This window comes from Dendropsophus ebraccatus, chromosome 4, assembly GCF_027789765.1.
Source record: "Dendropsophus ebraccatus isolate aDenEbr1 chromosome 4, aDenEbr1.pat, whole genome shotgun sequence".
Lineage (NCBI taxonomy): Eukaryota > Metazoa > Chordata > Amphibia > Anura > Hylidae > Dendropsophus > Dendropsophus ebraccatus.
The window spans coordinates 166,805,370-166,831,519 of record NC_091457.1 but is presented as its reverse complement, the minus strand read 5'-3'; the positions used below and the strand labels follow the sequence as shown (position 1 = coordinate 166,831,519).

General features: G+C 47.0%; 1 protein-coding gene and 1 non-coding gene across 2 annotated transcripts in view; one reads left to right on the top strand and one right to left on the bottom strand.

The window, feature by feature from the left end:
• Positions 1-2,306: 2,306 nt before the first annotated feature.
• On the bottom strand, positions 2,307-2,390 carry TRNAR-UCU (transfer RNA arginine (anticodon UCU)). The gene is given in 2 exon segments: positions 2,307-2,342; positions 2,354-2,390. It is a non-coding gene; the product is annotated as a tRNA-Arg (tRNA).
• Positions 2,391-2,835: 445 nt separating this feature from the next.
• The window catches only part of BCAR3 (BCAR3 adaptor protein, NSP family member), a 133,210-nt gene continuing 109,895 nt past the window's right edge, over positions 2,836-26,150 (top strand). The window contains exons 1-2 of the mRNA XM_069967705.1: positions 2,836-2,855; positions 6,685-6,767. The gene's annotated coding sequence lies outside the window, so the exon portion shown is untranslated. The remainder of the gene's footprint in view (positions 2,856-6,684; positions 6,768-26,150) is intronic.

Sequence of the window (26,150 nt, the reverse complement as noted above, 5' to 3'; positions counted from 1 at the left end):
ATCCATCTATATACTGTATACGCCCTGTGCATCCATCTATATACTGTATACACACTGCATCCATCTATATACTGTATATGCCCTGTGCATCCATCTATATACTGTATACGCCCTGTGCATCCATCTATATACTGTATACGCCCTGTGCATCCATCTATCTACTGTATATGCCCTGTGCATCCATCTATCTACTGTATATGCCCTGTGCATCCATCTATCTACTGTATACACACTGCATCCATCTATATACTGTATACACACTGCATCCATCTATATACTGTATACGCCCTGTGCATCCATCTATATACTGTATACGCCCTGTGCATCCATCTATATACTGTATACGCCCTGTGCATCCATCTATATACTGTATACACACTGCATCCATCTATATACTGTATACGCCCTGTGCATCCATCTATATACTGTATACACACTGCATCCATCTATATACTGTATACGCCCTGTGCATCCATCTATATACTGTACACGCCCTGTGCATCCATCTATATACTGTATACACACTGCATCCATCTATATACTGTATATGCCCTGTGCATCCATCTATATACTGTATACGCCCTGTGCATCCATCTATATACTGTATACACACTGCATCCATCTATATACTGTATACGCCCTGTGCATCCATCTATATACTGTATACACACTGCATCCATCTATATACTGTATACGCCCTGTGCATCCATCTATATACTGTATACGCCCTGTGCATCCATCTATATACTGTATACACACTGCATCCATCTATATACTGTATATGCCCTGTGCATCCATCTATATACTGTATACACACTGCATCCATCTATATACTGTATACGCCCTGTGCATCCATCTTTATACTGTATACGCCCTGTGCATCCATCTATATACTGTATACACACTGCATCCATCTATATACTGTATATGCCCTGTGCATCCATCTATATACTGTATACACACTGCATCCATCTATATACTGTATACGCCCTGTGCATCCATCTATATACTGTATACGCCCTGTGCATCCATCTATATACTGTATACACACTGCATCCATCTATATACTGTATACACCCTGTGCATCTATATACTGTATACACCCTGTGCATCCATCTATCTACTGTATACACCCTGTGCATCCATCTATATACTGTATACACACTGCATCCATCTATCTACTGTATACACACTGTTCATCTCCTATATACTGTATACACACTGTGCATCTATATACAGCCTATGCATCTATATATCCCCATCTATATACTGTATATGCCCTGTGCATCCATCTATATACACCCTGTGCATCCATCTATATACTGCATACACACATCTATATACTGTATACGCCCTGTGCATCCATCTATATACTGTATACACCCTGTGCATCCACCTATATACTGTATACACCCATCTATATACTGTATATACTCTGCATCCATCTATATACTGTATACACCCATCTATATACTGTATACACCCTGTGCATCTATATACTGTATACACCCATCTATACACTGTATATGCCCTGTGCATCCATCTATATACTGTATACACCCTGTGCATCCATCTATATACTGTATACACCCATCTATATACTGTATACACCCTGTGCATCTATATATACTGTATATACCCATCTATACACTGTATACGCCCTATGCATCTACATACTGTATACACCCTGTGCATCCATCTATATACTGTATACACCCATCTATATACTGTATACACTCTGTGCATCCATCTACATACTGTAGACACCCTGTGCATCCATCTATATACTGTATACACCCATCTATATACTGTATACACTCTGTGCATCCATCTATATACTGTATACACCCATCTATACACTGTATACGCCCTGTGCATCCATCTACATACTGTATACACCCTGTGCATCCATCTATATACTGTATACACCCATCTATACACTGTATACGCCCTGTGCATCCATCTACATACTGTATACACCCTGTGCATCCATCTATATACTGTATACACTGATCTATATACTGTATACACTGTGCATCCATCTATATACTGTATACACCCTGTGCATCCATCTATATACACCTATCTATATACTGTATACACCCTGTGCATCAATCTATATACTGTATATACCCATCTATATACTGTATACACCCATCTATATACTGTATACACCCTGTGCATCTATATACTGTATACACCCTGTGACTCCACCACCACGTGACCGCTGTTTCTTTCCAGGTAACAAAGTAAATATTTAACTTCTTATAAAAAAAACCATAACCGGACGGACTTTGAATAAAACGCGACTCCGCCGGGACTCGAACCCGGAACCTTTGAATGTCTTCCCCGCTAGAAGTCCAATGCGCTATCCATTGCGCCACGGAGCCACCTGTTGGATTCGGGGGAAATAACGTACATCACTAATGTATCAGCCGGACGGTCACAGCCAATTCCCGCGGTCATTTCGCTTCAAATTCCGCTGAGGCAGCGGCCGCATCATGTGACCCCGCTCCGCCGCACAACAAACGGAAAAAACGCGAGGCAAGGACGGAAAATTCCACCGGAGACCGCGAGACCGACGAGATTACGCAATACATAGACAGGGGCGCATGCGCCGTTCGCTCTCAGCGCGGCGGCATCTGTTTAGTGCGCCTGCGCAGCCTTGGTGAACTCTAGAGCGAGCGTCTGTGGGTTATCGCTTCACGAAGGAGGCGTTTTGCTGTCTTCTACTCGTGTTTGGTCTTCGGGAAGATGGCGCCTCTACGGAATCCGCACTTCCTGGCAGCGGTCACAAGAGGGCGAGCTGACCTAGAGAGTGTGGCGTCATAGGAGTGATGTCACGTTTACTGCAGGTACGTCATTTTCCTAGTTTCTATGTACATTTACAGCAGCGGCTGTAATTCCAGGGAGCACACGTGGTTCTCAGTTACCTCATATTATTTATATCTGATCTGTAACCACGATGGACCCCACAATCATGAAGTCCTGTGAGGGGATCCAGCAGCTCCAATATGGGATGAACCTATATGAACACATATGATGGTTCTTCTTCTGTAGCTTATTATCCGGTCCGGGGGGGGGGGGGGGGGAGGGGCTGTCAGGTAAGGGGGCTGCTGTCAGGTAAGGGGGCTCCTGTATAACTGAGAGTGATAGAGACTACAGGATATTAATGAGGAACATTTATACACGTCAGATAGAGACCAGTAATGGCCTCTCGGAGTTGGGACATTTTTTCTAATTCTAACCAAAACTAACTCCGACTCCGCAGCCTGGTGACAGGGGGAGGGCGGTCATGGTGGCGGGGGAGGGGGGTCATGGTGGCGGGGAGTCTCATGGGGGGGGTCATGGTGGCGGGGAGTCTCATGGGGGGGTCATGGTGGCGGGGAGTCTCATGGGGGGGGATTATGGTGGTGGGGAGTCTCATGGGGGGGTCATGGTGGCGGGGAGTCTCATGGGGGGGTCATGGTGGTGGCAGGAGTGTCATAGTGGGGGCGGGGAGTCTCATGGGGGGGTCATAGTGGCAGAGGGAGGGGGGTCATGGTGGTGGCAGGAGTGTCATAGTGATGGAAGGGAGTCTCATGGTAGGGGGGGGTCATGGTGGCTGCAGGAGGATCATGGTGGTGGTGGGTCTCATGGTGGCGGTGGGATGTCATAGTGGCGGGGGAGTTTCGTAGTGAAATTAGTGTCATGAAGTCGGAGTTGGTACACTTTTTCTAATTCTAACCAAAACTAACTCCGACTCCGCAGCCTGGTGGGAAGTCTCATGGTGGGGGGATGTCATGGTGGTGGGGGCAGGGGGGTCATGGTGGCGAGGGCTGTAAGGATGGCAGGAAGTCTTATGGTGGGGAGGTGTCATGGTGGCAGAGGGAGGGGGGTTATGGTGGCGGGGAGTCTCATGGGGGGGTCATGGTGGCAAGGGCTGTAAGGGTGGCGAGAAGTCTCATGGTGGCAGAGGGAGGGGGGTTATGGTGGTGGGGAGTCTTTTGGGCGGTCATGGTGGTCGCAGGAGTGTCATAGTGGTGGAAGGGAGTCTCATGGTAGGGGGAGTCATGGTGGTGGCAGGAGTATCGTGGTGGGGGGTCTCATGGTGGCGGTGGAATGTCATGGTGGTGGGGAAGTTTCGTAGTGAAATTAGTGTCATGGTGGTGGTGTATAGGCGGGGGGCTCTGCATTTATAGGTGGGGGCTCTGCATCTATAAGCGGGTGGCTCTGTATCTATAGGTGGTGGGCTCTGTATCTATAGACAAGGTCCTCTATGTACAGGTGGGGGCCTCTATGTACAGGTGGTGGGCTCTGTATCTATAGGCAGGGGGTTCTATGTATAGGCAGGGGGCTCTATGTACAGGTGGGGGGCCCGGGCTCTGTATCTATAGGCAGGGGGTTCTATGTACAGGTGGTGGGCTCTGTATCTATAGGCAGGGGGTTCTATGTATAGGTGGGGGCTCTATGTACAGGTGGGGGGCCCGAGCTCTGTATCTATAGGCAGGGGGTTCTATGTATAGGCGGGGGGCTCTATGTATAGGTGGGGGCTCTATGTACAGGTGGGGGCCCGAGCTCTGTATCTATAGGCAGGGGGTTCTATGTATAGGCGGGGAGCTCTATGTATAGGTGGGGGCCTCTATGTACAGGTGGTGGGCTCTGTATCTATAGGCAGGGGGTTCTATGTATAGGCAGGGGGTTCTATGTATAGGCGGGGGGCTCTATGTACAGGTGGGGGGCTCTGTATCTATAGGCAGGGGGCTCTATGTACAGGTGGGGGGCTCTATGTATAGGCAGGGGGCTCTATGTATAGGTGGGGGCCTCTATGTACAGGTGGGGGGCTCTGTATCTATAGGCAGGGGGTTCTATGTATAGGCAGGGGGTTCTATGTATAGGCGGGGGGCTCTATGTACAGGTGGGGGGCTCTGTATCTATAGGCAGGGGGCTCTATGTACAGGTGGGGGGCTCTATGTATAGGCAGGGGGCTCTATGTACAGGTGGGGGGCTCTATGTATAGGTGGGGGCCTCTATGTACAGGTGGGGGGCTCTGTATCTATAGGCAGTAGCAGTGACACAATGTATATAACTTTTATTTGTAAGCTCATCCTATGTACAAGAAGATATAAATGTGTCTGATTGTATAATTCTTAAATGATTGACAGCAAAGAGGAAATGGTGAGTGATGCATCCTGTAATGCCAATAGTGACCTGTAGGTGGCAGCAAAGCACAGTTTATTTCCCTTCCAGGTTGAATTTTAGTGTTTGCTATCCTAACCATCTGTTATGTTACACGCAGGGTGTAGGGCTATCCTGACCATCTGTTATGTTACACGCAGGGTGTAGGGCTATCCTGACCATCTGTTATACTACACACAGGGTGTAGGGCTATCCTAACCATCTGTTATGCTACACGCAGGGTGTCGGGCTATCCTGACCATCTGTTAGGTTACACGCAGGGTGTACCGGCTATCCTGACCATCTGTTATGTTACACGCAGGGTGTAGGGCTATCTTGGCCATCTGTTATGTTACACGCAGGGTGTGGGGCTATCCTAACCATCTGTTATGCTACACGCAGTGTGTAGGGCTATCCTGACCATCTGTTATGCTACACGCAGGGTGTAGGGCTATCCTGACCATCTGTTATGTTACACGCAGGGTGTACCGGCTATCCTGACCATCTGTTATGTTACACGCAGGGTGTAGGGCTATCCTGACCATCTGTTATGTTACACGCAGGTTGTAAGGCTATCCTAACCATCTGTTATGTTACACGCAGGGTGTGAGGCTATCCTGACCATCTTTTATGTTACACGCAGGGTGTAGGGCTATCCTGACCATCTGTTATGTTACACGCAGGGTGTAGGGCTATCCTAACCATCTGTTATGCTACACGCAGTGTGTAGGGCTATCCTGACCATCTGTTATGCTACACGCATGGTGTACGGCTATCCTGACGTTCTGTTATGCTACACACAGGGTGTAGGGCTATCCTAACCATCTGTTATGTTACACGCAGGGTGTAGGGCTATCCTGACCATCTGTTATGCTACACGCAGGGTGTACGGCTATCCTGACCATCTGTTATGTTATACGCAGGGTGTACGGCTATCCTGACCATCTGTTATGCTACACGCAGGGTGTACGGCTATCCTGACCATCTGTTATAAACACGTTGCTGGCCTTTGTAGTACTATAAGATATATCTACCCTATCCCATAATATATATATCTATCCTTTTGAATAATATACAGTATATCTAGCCTATCCCATAATATATATCTATCAGTCACATCCCTTGTTCAATAAGTTTTTAATAAGAATTTTTTTAAATTTTTCAAAACATAACAAAACAAATTTTTGTTGCGAACATCGCACGGGTGATACATAACGTGTCCATCTGTAGATTCAGTAGTGAAGAAGAAATCAAGATTACATAAGACGTTGGGTACATAATGTAATAAACACAACTAGTAGAATCTGTCCTATGAGGACGACAACAAAACATTTAGGTACAACTTATCTTCCGGTGGTCAGCATAGAAATAATAAGCAATTTTATTATGCTCTTAACATTGGCTGCTTTCCCATATTTCAATAAGTGAGAGTCCTCATACTCATGTGAACACTAGATGTAATGAAAGGTCAATTAATATGTGGTATTATTATGAGCCAGGTTGTAAAATTCGTATATCTCTTTACAGTTTGTGGATGAACTCCAACAACCCCAAGTTTGCATGAATCGATCAGTGGACCCTGAGCCCCTGGCGATAATCTTTTCCTAGTGGTATGTATTGTTTAGGGAGTCAATAAGTTCTTGTACATTCGGAATTGTAGGTGTCCTCCAGTATCTGGCTAGTATGATCTTAGTATGAATATAAAATAGGCATATTAATCTCCGATATTTCAGGGGGAAACAATCTGTGTTTAGGAATAGTAATGTTTGGTGTGGGCCGTGCGTGGTAGAGATGTGGATCACCGTATTCAGTAATTGAAGGCTCTGGTTCCAGTAATCAGCCATTACCATGACCATAATATGTGGTAAAGATCCCCCTTATGCCCACAGTTTCTCCAACATACATCTGTGGCTCCTTCGTATATTCTGGCTATTCTTTCAGGTGTATAATACCATCTAGTTAGGGTCTTATACACTCAGCGGCCACTTTATTAGGTACACCATGCTAGTAACGGGTTGGACCCCCTTTTGCCCTCAGAACTGCCTCAATTCTTGGTGGCATAGATACAACAAGGTGCTGGAAGCTTCCTCAGAGATTTTGGTCCATAGTGACATGATGACATCACACAGTTGCCGCAGATTTGTCGGCTGCACATCCATGATGGGAATCTCCCGTTCCACCACATCCCAAAGATGCTCTATTGGATTGAGATCTGGTGACTGTGGAGGCCATTGGAGTACAGTGACCTCATTGTCATGTTCAAGAAACCAGTCTGAGATGATTCTAGCTTTATGACATGGCGCATTATCCTGATGAAAGTAGCCATCAGATGTTGGGTCCATTGTGGTCATAAAGGGATGGACATGGTCAGCAACAATACTCAGGTAGGCTGTGGCGTTGCAACGATGCTCAATTGGTACCATGGGGCCCAAAGAGTGCCAAGAAAATATTCCCCACACCATGACACCACCACCAGCAGCCTGAACCGTTGGTACAAGGCAGGATGGATCCATGCCTTCATGTTGTTGGGGCCAAATTCTGACCCTACCATCCGAATGTCGCAGCAGAAATCGAGACTCATCAGACCAGGCAACGTTTTTCCAATCTTCTACTGTCCAATTTCGATGAGCTTGTGCAAATTGTAGCCTCCGTTTCCTGTTCTTAGCTGAGCGGAGTGGCTCCCGGTGTGGTCTTCTGCTGCTGTAGCCCATCTGCCTCAGAGTTGGCCGTACTGTGCGGTCAGAGATGCTCTTCTGCCTACCTTGGTTGTAACAATTGGCTATTTGAGTCACTGTTGCCTTTCTATCAGCTCGAACCAGTCTGCCCATTCTCCTCTGACCTCTGGCATCAACAAGGCATTTCCGCCCACAGAACTGCCGCTCACTGGATGGTTTTTCTTTTTCGGACCATTCTCTGTAAACCCTAGAGATGGTTGTGCGTGAAAATCCCAGTAGATCAGCAGTTTCTGAAATACTCAGACCAGCCCTTCTGGCACCAACAACCATGCCACGTTCAAAGGCCTCAAATCACCTTTCTTCCCCATACTGATGCTCGGTTTGAACTGCAGGAGATTGTCTTGACCATGTCTACATGCCTAAATGCACTGAGTTGCCGCCATGTGATTGGCTGATTAGAAATTACGTGGTAACGTGCAGTTGGACAGGTGTACCTAATAAAGTGGCCGGTGAGTGTATGCTGACTCAACATGGGATATGCATTTAAACATTTTATGAATGGTTTTAAAAGATTGTGACCATTCAATATCAGAAAACTGCATTCCCCGATCCGATTCCCACTTAGTTTTGGTAAATGTATAATTGTCGTTCATATTTCTGTATACATAGCTAAGGCTCTTTTTTTGAGAGTCCATGTAGGCAAATATATACTTGTCCGTTTTAATGCTAGAGGGTGTAAGGTTAGATAGAAAATCTCGGATCTGCAGGTATTTGCAGAACTCTGATCTTCCCAGACCATATTTATGTTGCAAAGCTTGGAAGGTAACCATTGAATCATTTTCATACAATTGTGTTACTGATATTAACCCTTTCTGTTTCCATTCCCATAAGTCCCGGCATGGAATTTCTGCTTCTACTACTGAGATTGGGAGAGACTTTATAGTAAGGTGAGTATCTGGCTGGGAGGTTTTGTGATATGTTTCCCATGCTCGGTATGATGCTAGGATTATCAGTCACATCCCATAGTATATCTGATTATATAGGAATATTAAGCAGCTTCAGTTCAGCGAACGGCCGTGGTTCGTGCTCGGACAGATAATACGCAGCTGCAGGAATTCTTTCCTCCAGGTAATAACCGCAGACTGATCCCTGCAGCCACGTGTGTCCTGTATATTATACACAGATAATACACACAGTGATGTCACAGTACATCGATAATACACACAGTGATGTCACAGTACAGGGGTAATACACAGTGATGTCACAGTACAGGGGTAATACACAGTGATGTCACAGTACAGGGATAATACACACAGTGATGTCACAGTACAGGGATAATACACACAGTGATGTCACAGTACAGGGATAATACACACAGTGATGTCACAGTACAGGGATAATACACACAGTGATGTCACAGTACAGGGATAATACACACAGTGATGTCACAGTACAGGGATACTACACAGTGATGTCACAGTACAGGGATAATACACACAGTGATGTCACAGTACAGGGGGGATAATACACACAGTGATGTCACAGTACAGGGATAATACACACACTGATGTCACAGTACAGGGGAAATAATACACAGTGATGTCACAGTACAGGGATAATACACACAGTGATGTCACAGTACAGGGATAATACACACAGTGATGTCACAGTACAGGGATAATACACACAGTGATGTCACAGTACAGGGATAATACACACAGTGATGTCACAGTACAGGGATAATACACAGTGATGTCACAGTACAGGGGGATAATACACACAGTGATGTCACAGTACAGGGATAATACACACAGTGATGTCACAGTACAGGGATAATACACACAGTGATGTCACAGTACAGGGGGAATAATACACACAGTGATGTCACAGTACAGGGATAATACACACAGTGATGTCACAGTACAGGGATAATACACAGTGATGTCACAGTACAGGGATAATACACACAGTGATGTCACAGTACAGGGATAATACACACAGTGATGTCACAGTACAGGGATAATACACACAGTGATGTCACAGTATACGTATAGTATACAGGCCATGTAACGGCTTTACCGTCTATCATCATCTTGTTGTCCTGTAGTGTATAGTTGGTCAGTAATACGGATAAGTGAATGTGTTGGAGTTTTGCATGAACCCAATCGATTGGCATTTGAATCTCGCTGCCTGGAGGAGGCGGATACAGTCTGACTTTTCTTTATTTAGTAGTTGATAATAATTGAGTTGTTGTGAGCGGAGATCCCATAGAGAGCGGCTGTGTGCGGAGATCCCATGGAGAGCGGCTGTGTGCGGAGATCCCATGGAGAGCGGCTGTGTGCGGAGATCCCATGGAGAGCGGCTGTGTGCGGAGATCCCATGGAGAGCGGCTGTGTGCGGAGATCCCATGGAGAGAGGCTGTGTGCGGAGATCCCATAGAGAGCGGCTGTGTGCGGAGATCCCATAGAGAGCGGCTGTGTGCGGAGATCCCATGGAGAGCGGCTGTGTGCGGAGATCCCATGGAGAGCGTCTGTGTGCGGAGATCCCATGGAGAGCGTCTGTGTGCGGAGATCCCATAGAGAGCGTCTGTGTGCGGAGATCCCATAGAGAGCGTCTGTGTGCGGAGATCCCATAGAGAGCGTCTGTGTGCGGAGATCTCATAGAGAGCGTCTGTGTGCGGAGATCCCATAGAGAGCGGCTGCAGTCACTCAGGACATCCGGCCTCTGTTCTTGTGATCACTGGGGGTCCCAGTAGTCAGACCCCCTCACCTATCACCTCACAAGTGGGTAGGACATAACTTGTAATCTTAGGAGAGCCCCTTTAAGTCCTGGGCCCAGTAGGGCGTCACTATTTGATTTGTAAAGTTTTGGATCGGTTTCCCAGGCGACTTCTGAGAATGTCTCAGGATTTCAGGTAAAGTTCAGGAAACACAACATATCCGATGAGACATGTGGCCTCGGGGCTGCGGCCGTCTCTTGCCGCCCATAACCGGCAGCCGAGGATTAGCCGGGATATGTTTGCCGAGCATCTGAAGCTAGAGAGATGGCCGATAGCAGGAAGGAGGGCGCAGGAATCTCTGGAATGCTCCTCCGCCTTCCCAGATGAAGAAACTTATTTGAATACTCTTCTTTTCTTAAACAAACGTTACCGGAAAGTCGCCAGCGGCCGCACGCGCCAATCATCTCCATCTCCGCTGAACTGTAATTGAATCCTGAAGAAGCAGCAGGGAGAGTTGATCAAGATGTCCGGCTGCTGGGACCGCCATCGATCAGCTGGGGGCAGAGAGCGTTAACCCTGCAGCGCCACCACAGGGCAAACAAAGTATTACAGACCTTCAGCCACACCTTCAGCTATTACGGCCATGCACGGACAATGTGCTTACCAGAATTTGGAACTCGCAACGTGAGGCTCTGAAAAAGTTTCAATCTTTGTGCTACTGTACTGATATAGCCGCACTGCAGTGTCAGTACAGAAGCGTGAAGATTTCAGCTGTTTCGGAGCTCCTGGTATCTAATGGAATGATTACGTGGGGAGTTCTGAGGTCCGTTCTGAGGTCCGTTCTGAGGTCCGTTCTGAGGTCCGTTCTGTAGCACATTATGTGTAATCACAGACAGAATGACCCCTAAGACATCTCTCTATCGCCCTCTCTTACCTTCGGTTACCTACCTTGGGGTGGGGGATTCAGGCTGGTTTCTGTATACACTTTGCATGAAATTTTTTGTACAATAATGTATCCGGCTTTCTGACAATTTCTATATAGCAGTTTCAGAGATAGGAATCCGATGGCGGAACTGTTCTATGGGGTGTGGACCAGTCTGCTGTAATCACGTGACACGTCAGCTGGAGTGACTGATCGCCTGTACAACACAACAGACCCATTTGCTCACTCTGCACTCTCCCCTTCCCCTGTGCACACTTGACACTCCTCAGACCCCTGTGCACGCTCTGCTCTCTCCTCAGACCCCTGTGCACGCTCTGCTCTCTCCTCAGACCCCTGTGCACGCTCTGCTCTCTCCTCAGACCCCTGTGCACGCTCTGCTCTCTCCTCAGACCCCTGTGCACGCTCTGCTCTCTCCTCAGACCCCTGTGCACGCTCTGCTCTCTCCTCAGACCCCTGTGCACGCTCTGCTCTCTCCTCAGACCCCTGTGCACGCTCTGCTCTCTTCTCAGACCCCTGTGCACGCTCACCACTCTTCATTTCCACCCCCTACCCCCCTTGTGCTCTCTTGGCAGTCTTCCCAGACCCCTTGCATGCTCACCACTCTTCTCAGATCCATGTGCACACTCGCCACTCTCCTTTACCCCCCTCCCTCCTTGTGCACTCTTGGCAGTCTTCTGAGACCCCTGTGGACACTCTGCACTCTACTCAGGCCCCCGTGCACACTCAGCACTCTCCTCAGACCCTTGGGCACGCTCGGCACTCTCCTCAGACCCTTGGGCACGCTCGGCACTCTCCTCAGACCCTTGGGCACGCTCAGAACTCTCCTCAGATTCCTGACTTTGCTGGCTCCATATATCGAGGAATGAGCAGAACGTATGGATTCAGCCCATGACATTTAGCTAATAAGTGTCTGTCCGCAAATCATATCCTAAGTGTGAAAACAGTAAATTGATGTTTGTGTCTGGAGAAGCTGCACCAGCAGCCAATATGTAATCCGGAGTGAAGAATGTCTGAGGTGCGAGCGAGGCTGGTACGCAGCGGAGGCATGAGGCCGCCTCTTATCACTGCTTTGTGTATACATAGAAGAGGAGAAACACCTGATCCTCCGCATCTGATTTATCACAAGCTCCAACACGTTCATCCCTCAAAGCTAAAACAGACACCGACAGCAAATAACATGGCTGCATGTCTGGGGACGGCACCTACTAATAACTGCGAACCGCACGCCAGCACTTTACTGCAGCTTAGAGAGGTGTAGTGTCAGAGGGTGCAGAGAACATTCATCTAATGTACGGGGTTCAGAGGCTCCGGAGGGCAGATGTCAGGGGGTGCAGAGAACATTCATCTAATGTACATGGTTCAGAGGCTCCGGAGGGCAGGTGTCAGGGGGTGCAGAGAACATTCATCTAATGTACGGGGTTCAGAGGCTCCGGAGGGCAGGTGTCAGGGGGTGTAGACAACATTCATCTAATGTACGGGGTTCAGAGGCTCCGGAGGGCAGGTGTCAGGGGGTGCAGAGAACATTCATCTAATGTACGGGGTTCAGAGGCTCCGGAGGGCAGATGTCAGGGGGTTTAGAGGACATTCATCTAACGTATGGGGTTCAGAGGCTCCGGAGGGCAGATGTCAGGTGGTGTAGACAACATTCATCTAATGTACATGGTTCAGAGGCTCCGGAGGGCAGGTGTCAGGGGGTGTAGACAACATTCATCTAATGTACGGGGTATAGAGGCTCCAGAGGGCAGGTGTCAGGGGGTGCAGAGGACATTCATCTAATGTACGGGGTTCAGAGGCTCCGGAGGGCAGGTGTCAGGGGGTTCAGAGGACATTCATCTAATGTACGGGGTTCAGAGGCTCCGGAGGGCAGGTGTCAGGGGGTTTAGAGGACATTCATCTAACGTATGGGGTTCAGAGGCTCCGGAGGGCAGGTGTCAGGGGGTGCAGAGGACATTCATCTAATGTACGGGGTATAGAGGCTCCAGAGGGCAGGTGTCAGGGGGTGCAGAGGACATTCATCTAATGTACGGGGTATAGAGGCTCCAGAGGGCAGGTGTCAGGGGGTGCAGAGGACATTCATCTAATGTACGGGGTTCAGAGGCTCCGGAGGGCAGGTGTCAGGGGGTGTAGACAACATTCATCTAATGTACGGGGTTCAGAGGCTCCGGAGGGCAGATGTCAGGGTGTTTAGAGGACATTCATCTAACGTATGGGGTTCAGAGGCTCCGGAGGGTAAGTGTCAGGGGGTTCAGAGAACATTCATCTAATGTATGAGGTCCAGAGGCTCCGGAGGGCAGATGTCAGGGGCTGCAGACAACATTCATCTAATGTACGGGGTTCAGAGGCTCCAGAGGGGGGTAAGGTGTCAGGGGGTTCAGAGGACATTCATCTAATGTACGGGGTTCATAGGCTCCAGAGGGCAGATGTCAGGGGGTGCAGACGACATTCATCTAATTTACGGGGTTTAGAGGCTCCAGAGGACAGGGGTCCGGGTGCAGACGGCATTCATCTAATGTACATGGTTCAGAGGCTCTGTGGGGCAAGTGTCAGGGGGTGCAGACGACATTCATCTAATGTACATGGTTCAGAGGCTCTGTAGGGCAAGTGTCAGGGGGTGCAGAGAAAATTCATCTAATGTACGGGGTTCAGAGGCTCCGGAGGGTAAGTGTCAGAGGGTTCAGAGGACATTCATCTAATGTATGGGGTTCAGAGGCTCTGGAGGGCAGGTGTCAGGGGGTGCAGAGAAAATTCATCTAATGTACGGGGTTCAGAGGCTCCGGAGGGCAGGTGTCAGGGGGTGCAGAGAACATTCATCTAATGTACGGGGTTCAGAGGCTCCGGAGGGCAGGTGTCGGGGGGTGCAGACGACATTCATCTAATGTACGGGGTTCAGAGGCTCCGGAGGGCAGGTGTCGGGGGGTGCAGACGACATTCATCTAATGTACGGGGTTCAGAGGCTCCGGAGGGCAGGTGTCAGGGGGTGCAGACGACATTCATCTAATGTACGGGGTTCAGAGGCTCCGGAGGGCAGGTGTCGGGGGTTTAGGGACATCTAATGAATGGGGTTCAGGGGCTCTGGAGGGCAGATGTCAGGGGGTGCAGACGACATTCATCTAATGTACAGGGTTCAGCGGCTGCGTAGAACGGCTGTCAGGGGGTGCAGAGGACAGTCATCTAATGCTCTGGGGGGCGTCTACTGCTCCAAAGAGATCATTTTAGACAATGGCCAATAGAGATGATGCGATCACCAAACATTTTTGTTCAAAAAGTTGCCGATAGGTGGCGCTGAAGCTACATAAATCACATCAAAAATGTTCAATATGGTTTTCAGCCACATCTCCAGTCACATGACCATGTGTTCCACTACTGAACGCAGCTTTAAGTGAAGTAATACTTGTACTTCCCATAACCCCCGACCAGAAGTCTTACAGGGGGCAATTTTTTGAACAAAAATATTTAATATGCAGTGTCTGATTTCTATATTTGGAGCAGCGGACGCAATCCAGAGCCTCTAAGCTCCGGAAGCTTCATCTGCATACAGCGACCATAATATGGAATAACCCCGCATACAGCAACCATAGTATAGAATAACCCCATATACGGCCACCATAGTATGGAATAACCCTGCATACAGCCACCATAGTATGGAATAACCCTGTATACGGCCACCATAGTATGGAATAACCCTGTATACGGCCACCATAGTATGGAATAACCCTGTATACGGCCACCATAGTATGGAATAACTCTGTATACGGCCACCATAGTATGGAATAACCCCATATACGGCCACCATAGTATGGAATAACCCTGTATACAGCCACCATAGTATGGAATAACCCCATATACGGCCACCATAGTATGGAATAACCCTGTATACGGCCACCATAGTATGGAGTAACCCTGTATACGGCCACCATAGTATGGAATAACTCTGTATACGGCCACCATAGTATGGAATAACCCTGTATACGGCTACCGTAGTATAGAATTACCCCGCATACAGCCACCATAATATGGAATAATACCGCATATGGCCAGCATAGTATAGAATAAGCCCGTATACAGCCACCATAGTATGGAATAACCCGGCTGTACAGCCACCATAATATGGAATAACCCTGTATACAGCTACCGTAGTATGGAATAACCCTGTATATGGCCACCATAGTATGGAATAACCCAGTGTACAGCCACCATAGTATAGAATAACCCTACATACAGCCACCATAGTATGGAATAACCCTGTATATGGCCACCATAGTATGGAATAACCCTGTATATGGCCACCATAGTATGGAATAACCCTGTATACAGCCACCATAGTATGGAATAACCCCGTATATGGCCACCATAGTATGGAATAACCCTGTATACAGCCACCATAGTATGGAATAACCCCGTATATGGCCACCATAGTATGGAATAACCCTGTATACAGCCACCATAGTATTGGCCGTGTATACACAGTATACCCCGCATACGGCTGCCATAGTATCCGCCGTGTATACACAGTATACCCCGCATACGGCTGCCATAGTATCCGCCGTGTATACACAGTATACCCCGCATACGGCCACCATAGTATTGGCCGTGTATACACAGTATACCCCACATAAGGCCACCATAGTATTGGCCGTGTATACACAGTATACCCCGCATACGGCCACCATAGTATTGGCCGTATATACACAGTATACCCTGCATACGACCACCATAGCATTGGCTATGTATACACAGTATACCCCGCATACGGCTGCCATAGTATCGGCCGTGTATACACAGTATACCCCGCATACGGCCACCATAGTATTGGCCGTGTATACACAGTATATCCAGGTTAATGGTTACCAGGACGCAGCTTGGCTTGTTTGAGCAGAGTGTTATCCAGCAGAGTCGGCGGCTGCGGTCCTGGCCAGGTACACGCCATTAGGTGACCCGCAGGGCGTTCAGGCTGTAATAGCTGATAATGGATGACGCTGGGTTAGCGGTTTATTCCCATCACTGCGCCGGTGCTGCCGGTATCTCCACGCGGTGACTGATCGTCAGGATTTAATTAAATGTCTAAATCTTCTTCCTGGCAGACGCTTCTGCGGGATCATCCGCCGCTCTGTATCTCTGATATACGGCCACTGTCAGACACTTCTGATTCATCCTCCGCAACCGTTCCAAAAGCACCTGTGTGAACAACAAAGCAATTTGTTATATACCAAGGTGGAGCGTCTCCTGTGCTGACCTCAGGCAGCTGAGACAACACTCCACTTTATTATAGGAATAGCTTATACATGGTCAGTCACCAATATATCTGCCCATTATATAACTGTATATAGTGTCATCATACACTGCACACCCAGGAGAGGGGATCCTCAGCATGAAGGACATTATAGAGCAGTGCTCAGCAGTGTAAGCTGTGACCCCTCGAGCTTTTACCAGTGTCTCTGTCTCACTTGTTGCTGCACCCCCCCCTCTCCTCTCCTCATAGACATTTATAGGCAGTTGTAACCTGATCTCTCAGTGAGCTGATCTCTCTACAGATATATCTATTGCAGGTGTTTACAGTGCATTCGTTAGAGGAAAGCAGAAAAGTGCCTGATAAGTGGAGAAAGAGTGGAGAATTATTTTTTTTTTTTGCATAGTGGATTGTGTATGGTTTGTTGGAAGGTTAGTGTCTTAAAGGGCCACTCCCGAGACTCATGTATTGTGTGTTATTTGTTAGTACATTGCTTTAATAAAGTTATATTACTTTGTAGAATAAATTTAAACTCTTTACATATCGCCTTCTGTTGAGTGGCGGCAGTAAGGGGAGACACGGCCTCTCTGCTGCCACCAATGTTCATGTCTGGAAATGTAAAGCTGCTTCAGCCCTGTAGTTCCCAATCCCCCGCTCTCAACAAGTGTGCGGCACAGCTGTATTCATATAGAGCAGGGGCCCGGCACTTCCTGACATTACTTGTATTTAAAAAAAATGGCAGATAAAAATGGCAGATAATATATAATATATACCCTCTATGGCAGATAATAGATAATATATACCCTCTATGGCAGATAATATATAATACATAGCCTCTATGGCAGATAATATATAATATATACCCTCTATGGCAGATAATATATAATACATACCCTCTATGGCAGATAATAGATAATATACCCTGTATAGCAGATAATGTATAATATACCCTCTATGGCAGATAATAGATAATATAGCCTCTATGGCAGATAATATATAATACATACCCTCTATGGCAGATAATAGATAATATATACCCTGTATAGCAGATAATGTATAATATATCCTCTATGGCAGATAATAGATAATATATCATCTATGGCAGATAATAGATAATATATACCCTCTATGGCAGATAATATATAATATATACCCTCTATGGCAGATAATATATAATACATACCCTCTATGGCAGATAATAGATAATATACCCTCTATGGCAGATAATATATAATATATACCCTCTATGGCAGATAATATATAATATATACCCTATATGGCAGATAATATATAATATACCCTCTATGGCAGATAATAGATAATATACCCTCTATGGCACATAATATATAATATACCCTCTATGGCAGATAATAGATAATATACCCTCTATGGCACATAATATATAATATACCCTCTATGGCAGATAATAGATAATATACCCTCTATGGCAGATAATAGATAATATATACCCTCTATGGCAGATAATAGATAATATATACCCTCTATGGCAGATAATAGATAATATATACCCTCTATGGCAGATAATATATAATACATACCCTCTATGGCAGATAATATATAATACATACCCTCTATGGCAGATAATAGATAATACATACCCTCTATGGCAGATAATATATAATACATACCCTCTATGGCAGATAATAGATAATATATACCCTCTATGGCAGATAATATATAATACATACCCTCTATGGCAGATAATATATAATACATACCCTCTATGGCAGATAATAGATAACACAGGTCAACAGCATTTTTGGGGCCAAAGATATTTCAACGAATTTAGGGTAACTTTGGGGTGCTGATTCTGAATATGTCATCAGTTTTGCCAGATTGGCTCAAGTTTTTGAGAATTTTCGTGAAATGTGTAAAAAAAAAAAAAAAAGACGTAATTTGCTACACGCGCATTAACTTTATTGCTATTGTCATGAATACAATAAATTTTACAAAGTAAATGTTGATTTTAGTTTATTTTAACTAGTTTTAGAAAGTAATCTTCAAAAATGAACAAGACATGAAAAAGAACTTGAGCCAATCTGGCAAAACTGATAGCATATTCAGAATCAGCACCCCAAAAATACCCCAAAATCATTAAAATATTTTGGACACCAGTAAATTTTTTTTTTTTTTGTAGACCTGTGTAATATATACCCTGTATAGCAGATAATATATAATATACCCTCTATGGCAGATAATATATAATATACCCTCTATGGCAGATAATATATAATATATACCCTCTATGGCAGATAATAGATAATATATCCTCTATGGCAGATAATATATAATATATACCCTCTATGGCAGATAATATATGATATATACCCTCTATGGCAGATAATATATGATATATACCCTCTATGGCAGATAATATATAATACATACCCTCTATGGCAGATAATATATAATATATACCCTATATGGCAGATAATATATAATATATACCCTCTATGGCAGATAATATATAATATATACCCTATATGGCAGATAATATATAATATATACCCTATATGGCAGATAATATATAATATACCCTCTATGGCAGATAATATATAATACATACCCTCTATGGCAGATAATATATAATATATACCCTATATGGCAGATAATAGATAATATATACCCTCTATGGCAGATAATATATAATACATACCCTCTATGGCAGATAATATATAATACATACCCTCTATGGCAGATAATAGATAATATATACCCTGTATAGCAGATAATATATAATATATACCCTATATGACAGATAATAGATAATATACCCTCTATGGCAGATAATCTATATAATAAAAATGTCTGTCTGTCTGTCCTTCTGTCTGTCCGTCTGTCCCAAATAGACTTCCAAACGCCTGAACCGTTTCACCCCAAATTTGGCACACAGATACATTGGGTGCCCGGGAAGGTTATTGCGAAGGCCCCGTTCCCGCCAGATATACAGGAGAGGAGGGGGAGGGGGAAGAGCGGCGCCCCATAGAGATGAATGGGAAAATCTCACTGCACACAGGTGATATAATTAGCTGCAGCTGCCCGGCAGTTGGCAGTTGGGCATGTACATGTGTACAGGTCCTCCTACTCCATCTATACAGTACATGTGTACAGGTCCTCCTACTTCATCTATACAGTACATGTGTACAGGACCTCCTACTCCATCTATACAGTACATGTGTACAGGACCTCCTACTCCATCTATACAGTACATGTATACAGGTCCTCCTACTCCATTTATACAGTACATGTATACAGGACCTCCTACTCCATCTATACAGTACATGTATACAGGACCTCCTACTCCATCTATACAGTACATGTATACAGGACCTCCTACTCCATCTATACAGTACATGTATACAGGACCTCCTACTCCATCTATACAGTACATGTATACAGGACCTCCTACTACATGTATACAGGACCCCCTACTCCATCTATACAGTACATGTGTACAGGACCTCCTACTCCATCTATACAGTACATGTGTACAGGACCCCCTACTCCATCTATACAGTACATGTATATACAGGGCCCCCTACTCCATCTATACAGTACATGTATACAGGACCTCCTACTCCATCTATACAGGTATACAGGGCAGTATTACCAGCTGCTGCTGCCCTAAGCACTAAACCTGAAGACGCCCCATCCTCACTCACCAATTAGCATCAGGATAGGTAGTTAATAGCTCCAGACGTCACATTTAACACCGCCACACCAAGCCTGACCAATACCGCTATACTGTGACTGGATAACACCACCACACCAGACCTGACCAATACCACCATACTGTGACTGGATAACACCGCTATACCATACCTGACCAATACCGCCATACTGTGACTGAATAACAATGCCAGATCTGACCAATACCGCCGTACTGTGACTGGATAACACCGCAGACCTGACCAATACTGCCATACTCCCCCCCCCCCCCCCCTCGAAAAGACACCAGATTTTCTGAACGGGAGGGTACTGCCCCTCTACAAGGTGCTACCCTAGGCACCAGACCATGGGTGCCTAATGGTAAATACGAGCCTGCAGGTATACAGGACACTACAGGTATACAGGACCCCAAAACTATACACTACAGGTGCACGGGACCTCCACCAACTATATACTACAGGTATACAGGACCCCAAACTCTACACTACAGGTATATAGGACCCCAAAACTATACACTACAGGTATACATTACCTCCACCAACTATATACTTCAGGTATACAGGACCTCCACCAACTATATACTACAAGTATACAGGACCCCCAAACTTTACACTACAGGTATACTGGGCCTCCACCAACTATATACTACAGGTATACAGGACCCCAAACTATACACTACGGGTTTACAGAAACCCAAAACTATACTGTCAGGAATGTGACTTTGCGCTCCTCGGTCCGTGCTGGGCGACCGAGGAAGTGCTGAGCCTCTGGTTGTTTTTTGTTTGCAGTTCTGTCTGAATGCTGTCTTAGTTTCCCAGCCACACCCGCATTGCCTGTTACACTCTGGCAGTGCAGGGGTTACTCCTTATAAGACCTGTCCAGCTGAGCTGGGTGCTGGGATCAGGGCTGATCCAATCAAGTGCTGGACCCAGTCCCTGATTCCAGATAAAAAGCAGCAGGCTCTTCATTTCCCTGCTGGCTATTGAGTGTTACTCAGCTAAGCGCTTCATCTCTCCTGGTTCTGTTACTTCTGTTGCCTGACCTATTGCTTGATCTCCCAACCTGCTTTGTCTGCTGCCTTCCCTGACCTCCTTGCCTGTCCCTGACTCTTCTTCTGCCTTACGTTTTTGTACCTCGGTGACCGCCGTTGCTGACCCGGACCGTAGACTTTGCATTATTGTGTTTGTTTTGTCTGTCTTGTTTTGTGTATCACCTGGTGTAGGACAGGGACTGACACCGTGGTTGTCCACGGCCGTTTAGCGCCGTTGAGGCAAGTAGGTAGGGTCAGAAGGTGGGTTCTAGTGGTTAGGGCTCACTGTCTTGTCCTGTTCCCTACCTACGTCCGGCGCCTTTGTGACATATACACTACAGGTATACAGGACCTTCATCAACTCTATAATACAGGTATACAGGACCCCCAAACTTTAAATTACAGCTATACCGGACCTCCACCAACTATATACTACAGGTATACAGGACCCCAAACTATACACTACGGGTTTACAGAAACCCAAAACTATACACTACAGGTATACAGGACCTCAACCAACTATATACTTCAGGTATACAGGACTTCCGCTAACTATATACTACATGTATACAGGACCCCAAAACTATACACTACAAGTATACAGGACTTCCACCAACTCTATACTACAGGTATACAGCACCCCCCACCAACTCTATACTACAGGTATACCGGACCTCCACCAACTATATACTACAGGTATACAGGACCCCAAACTATACACTACGGGTATACAGGACCTTCACCAACTCTATAATATAGGGATACAGCACCCCCCCACCAACTCTATACTACAGGTATACAGGACCCCAAACTATACACTACAGGTATACAGGACCTTCATCAACTCTATAATACAGGTATACAGGACCCCCAAACTATACACTACAGGTATACAGGAACTCCACCAACTATATAGTACAGGTAAATAGGACCCCAAACTATACACTACAGGTATACAGGACCCCAAAACTATACACTACAGGTATACAGGACCTCCACCAACTCTATACTACAAGTATACAGCACCTTTACCAACTCTATACTACAGGTATACAAGACCCCCAAACTTTACACTACAGGTATACAGGACCTCCACCAACTACATACTACAGGTATACAGGACCCTCAAACTGTACACTACAGGTATACAGGACCCCCGAACTATATGCTACAGGTATACAAGACCTCCACCAACTATACACTACAGGTATCCAGGACCCTCAATTTATAAACTACAGGTATACAAAACCTCCACCAACTATACATTACAGGTATACAGCACCATTTATTACAGGTATACAGGACCTGCGAACTATACAGTACAGGTATACAGGACCTTCACCAACTATACACTGCAGGTATACAGGACTTCCCAAACTATACAGTACAGGTATACAGCCCCCCCCCAACTATACACTACTGGTATACAGGACCTCCCCCAACTATACACTACAGGTATACAGCCCCCCCAACTACACACTACAGGTATACAGGACTCCCCCAACTTTACACTATAGGTATACAGCCCCACCCCCAACTATGCACTACAGATATGCGGGACCCCTAAAAACTATACACTGTAGGTATACAGAACCCCTCCAACTATGCACTACAGTTATACACTAATTCCACTGATGAAACAATACTTTTAGATTGGCCTCCTGGGCACCTTAGAACAAATCTAATTAACACACTGACACTTTATACCCGGGCAGCGCCGGGTACATTTTCTAGTATATAATATATACCTTATATGTCAGATAATAGATAATCTACCCTGTATTGCAGATAATATATAATATACCCTCTATGGCAGATAATAGATAATATATCCTCTATGGTAGATAGTATATATAATATACTCTCTATGATAGATAATAGATAATATACCCTCTATGACATTACTTGCTCCTCAGTCCTCGGTAAACCCCCCCCCCCCGGTGACCATGTCGGGGATCTGTATTGTTATATACACGCTCCGCCATAGAATGAACCAATATAAATATTTTGCTGCCTCTCGGGTCGCTCAGGATCTTGGCTCCGACCGGAGTCGTTTTACTCTGACCTTCGTCTCACAATCGTTTTTCTGTTTCAGGGAATGTTAATCCTGCGGCCGTAGGAGGATAATGGGGTGGAGGCGACCAGGCTGGGGGTCACCTCTGACAATAGGGGAAGGCGCCCCCTGTGCACCCAGAGAGGTTTGGGGCAGGGATGATGAGGAGGAGTGTGAGGAAACCATTAGAGGGGACACTGGGGACCCCTCTGTGCTCATAGCCCGCACCTCGTCTCTTACTGACACCCACCATTATATGAAGCTCTGACATACATGAAGATTATAGTGACAGCTGGATGGGGTCCAGGGATGGTGTACGGGGATGGGGTCCGGGGATGGGGTCCGGAGATGGGGTGCGGGGATGGGGTCCGGAAATGGAGTGCGAGGATGGGGTCCGGCTGACAGGATGACTAGAAGCCACCGAGGGGCCAATCCACACCAGAGATTATTTACACAAGTTATACAGGCAGGTGGGGTCTTCTTTTAGAAACATTATGGGGAAGGGGAACCTGTCAGACTGCAGCGGTCACGACTACAGCCACAGAGAACTGCCGCCCCCCTCCCTTCTGCCCAGACAGCGGTGACTGACAGCCTGATCGCAGGGAGAAGTGTGTGCTCTGTGTGAGGAGAGAGATGCGGGGAGACTCCTCTATGTCCCCTCCAGGCTCCTCTGTCCCCCTCCAGGCTCCTCTGTCCCCCTCCAGTCTCCTCTGTCCCCCTCCAGTCTCCTCTGTCCCCCTCCAGTCTCCTCTGTCCCCCTCCAGTCTCCTCTGTCCCCCTCCAGTCTCCTCTGTCTCCCTCCAGTCTCCTCTGTCCCCCTCCAGTCTCCTCTGTCCCCCTCCAGTCTCCTCTGTCTCCCTCCAGTCTCCTCTGTCTCCCTCCAGTCTCCTCTGTCTCCCTCCAGTCTCCTCTGTCTCCCTCCAGTCTCCTCTGTCCCCCTCCAGTCTCCTCTGTCCTCCTCCAGTCTCCTCTGTCCTCCTCCTCCAGTCTCCTCTGTCCCCCTCCAGTCTCCTCTGTCCTCCTCCTCCAGTCTCCTCTGTCCTCCTCCTCGTCTCCTCTGTCCCCCTCCAGTCTCCTTTGTCCTCCCCCTCCAGTCTCCTTTGTCCTCCCCCTCCAGTCTCCTCTGTCCTCCTCCTCCAGTCTCCTTTGTCCCCCTCCAGTCTCCTTTGTCCTCCCCCTCCAGTCTCCTTTGTCCTCCCCCTCCAGTCTCCTTTGTCCTCCCCCTCCAGTCTCCTCTGTCCCCCTCCAGGCTCCTCTGTCCCCCTCCAGTCTCCTCTGTCCCCCCCCCCCAGACTCCTCTGTCCCCCCCAGACTCCTCTGTCCCCCTCCAGTCTCCTCTGTCTCCCTCCAGTCTCTTCTGTCCTCCTCCAGTCTCCTCTGTCCCCCTCCATGCTCCTCTGTCTCCCTCCACAGTCCTCTGTCTTCCTCCAGACTCCTCTGTCCTCCCCCAGACTCCTCTGTCCCCTCTGTCCTCCCCCAGACTCCTCTGTCCCCCTCCAGGCTCCTCTGTCCCCCTCCAGTCTCCTCTGTCCCCCTCCAGGCTCCTCTGTCTCCCTCCAGTCTCCTCTGTCCCCCTCCAGGCTCCTCTGTCTCCCTCCCACAGGCTCCTCTGTCTCCCTCCCCCAGGCTCCTCTGTCTCCCTCCCCCAGGCTCCTCTGTCTCCCTCCAGGCTCTTCTGTCCCTTTCCAGTCTCCTCCTGAGGATCAGGCACAGTGGATTGCACCTGCCCGATCCTGGAAGACTAGAGATGTTTAAATAGAAGTAAATTACAAATCTGTATAACTTTCTAACACCAGCTGATTTAAAAAGAAAAAAACTTTTCGATGGACAACCCCTTTAAGTGTACGTCCACATACAAGAGAATTGTAGAAGGTTTGGCGTGTGAATCAGGTCACCGGCGCAGGGATCTCAGATAAATGGGTGAAGCGTTTGTACAAGAGATCTGTTGTTTGTGCCGATACGCGATGATGTCAGAGATTTCCATCCTGACCGGACTCCTTCCACATTGTGCGCGGTGGGCCGTCATTGAGTGGACAGTAATAAATAGGTCACAGCAGGGGGGAGGGGGGATTGATCCATTGAGAGATCCCGGCTCTCAGCCATTGTGTCCATCGCTGAATCCGTCCCACTTCCTTCTCATGTAAAGTGATGAGAGAGCAGAGTAAATGCAGCTGAGTGAGCGGCTCCTGCCCCGGCTCCTGCCCCATCACGGGGTAGATTTACCCAGAAACACTCACAATCCGCTCTGTAAACCTTTCCACTATAAATATCCTTTCTTAGTGTGAGGATTAATGTGTGACTAACAGGCTTACCCTGGGGTAGGTCAAGTGCTTGAGATGGTGGCATCAGTTAGTCACTACAACAGCATCATGGGAAATCAGACTCTACTAGAAAGGGGTTGTCCAGTTTAGAAAGCCCACTTGTATATATCCTATTTATAATGGCTGCAAAGAGCGTCCCTAACCCGTCCTCTAAGATACAAAACCCAATGGTGTGGATGGACTCTGTGTAATGCTTCATTTCTCCTATGGGGGCGCTGCAGAAAAACGATACACACACTTTCCAGTCTATCACACATTAGGCCCCCTTCACTCATCCGGAAAAACCACCCGGATTTCCTATCGTCTGGAAATCCGGCCCGGATGCCCCCATAGAA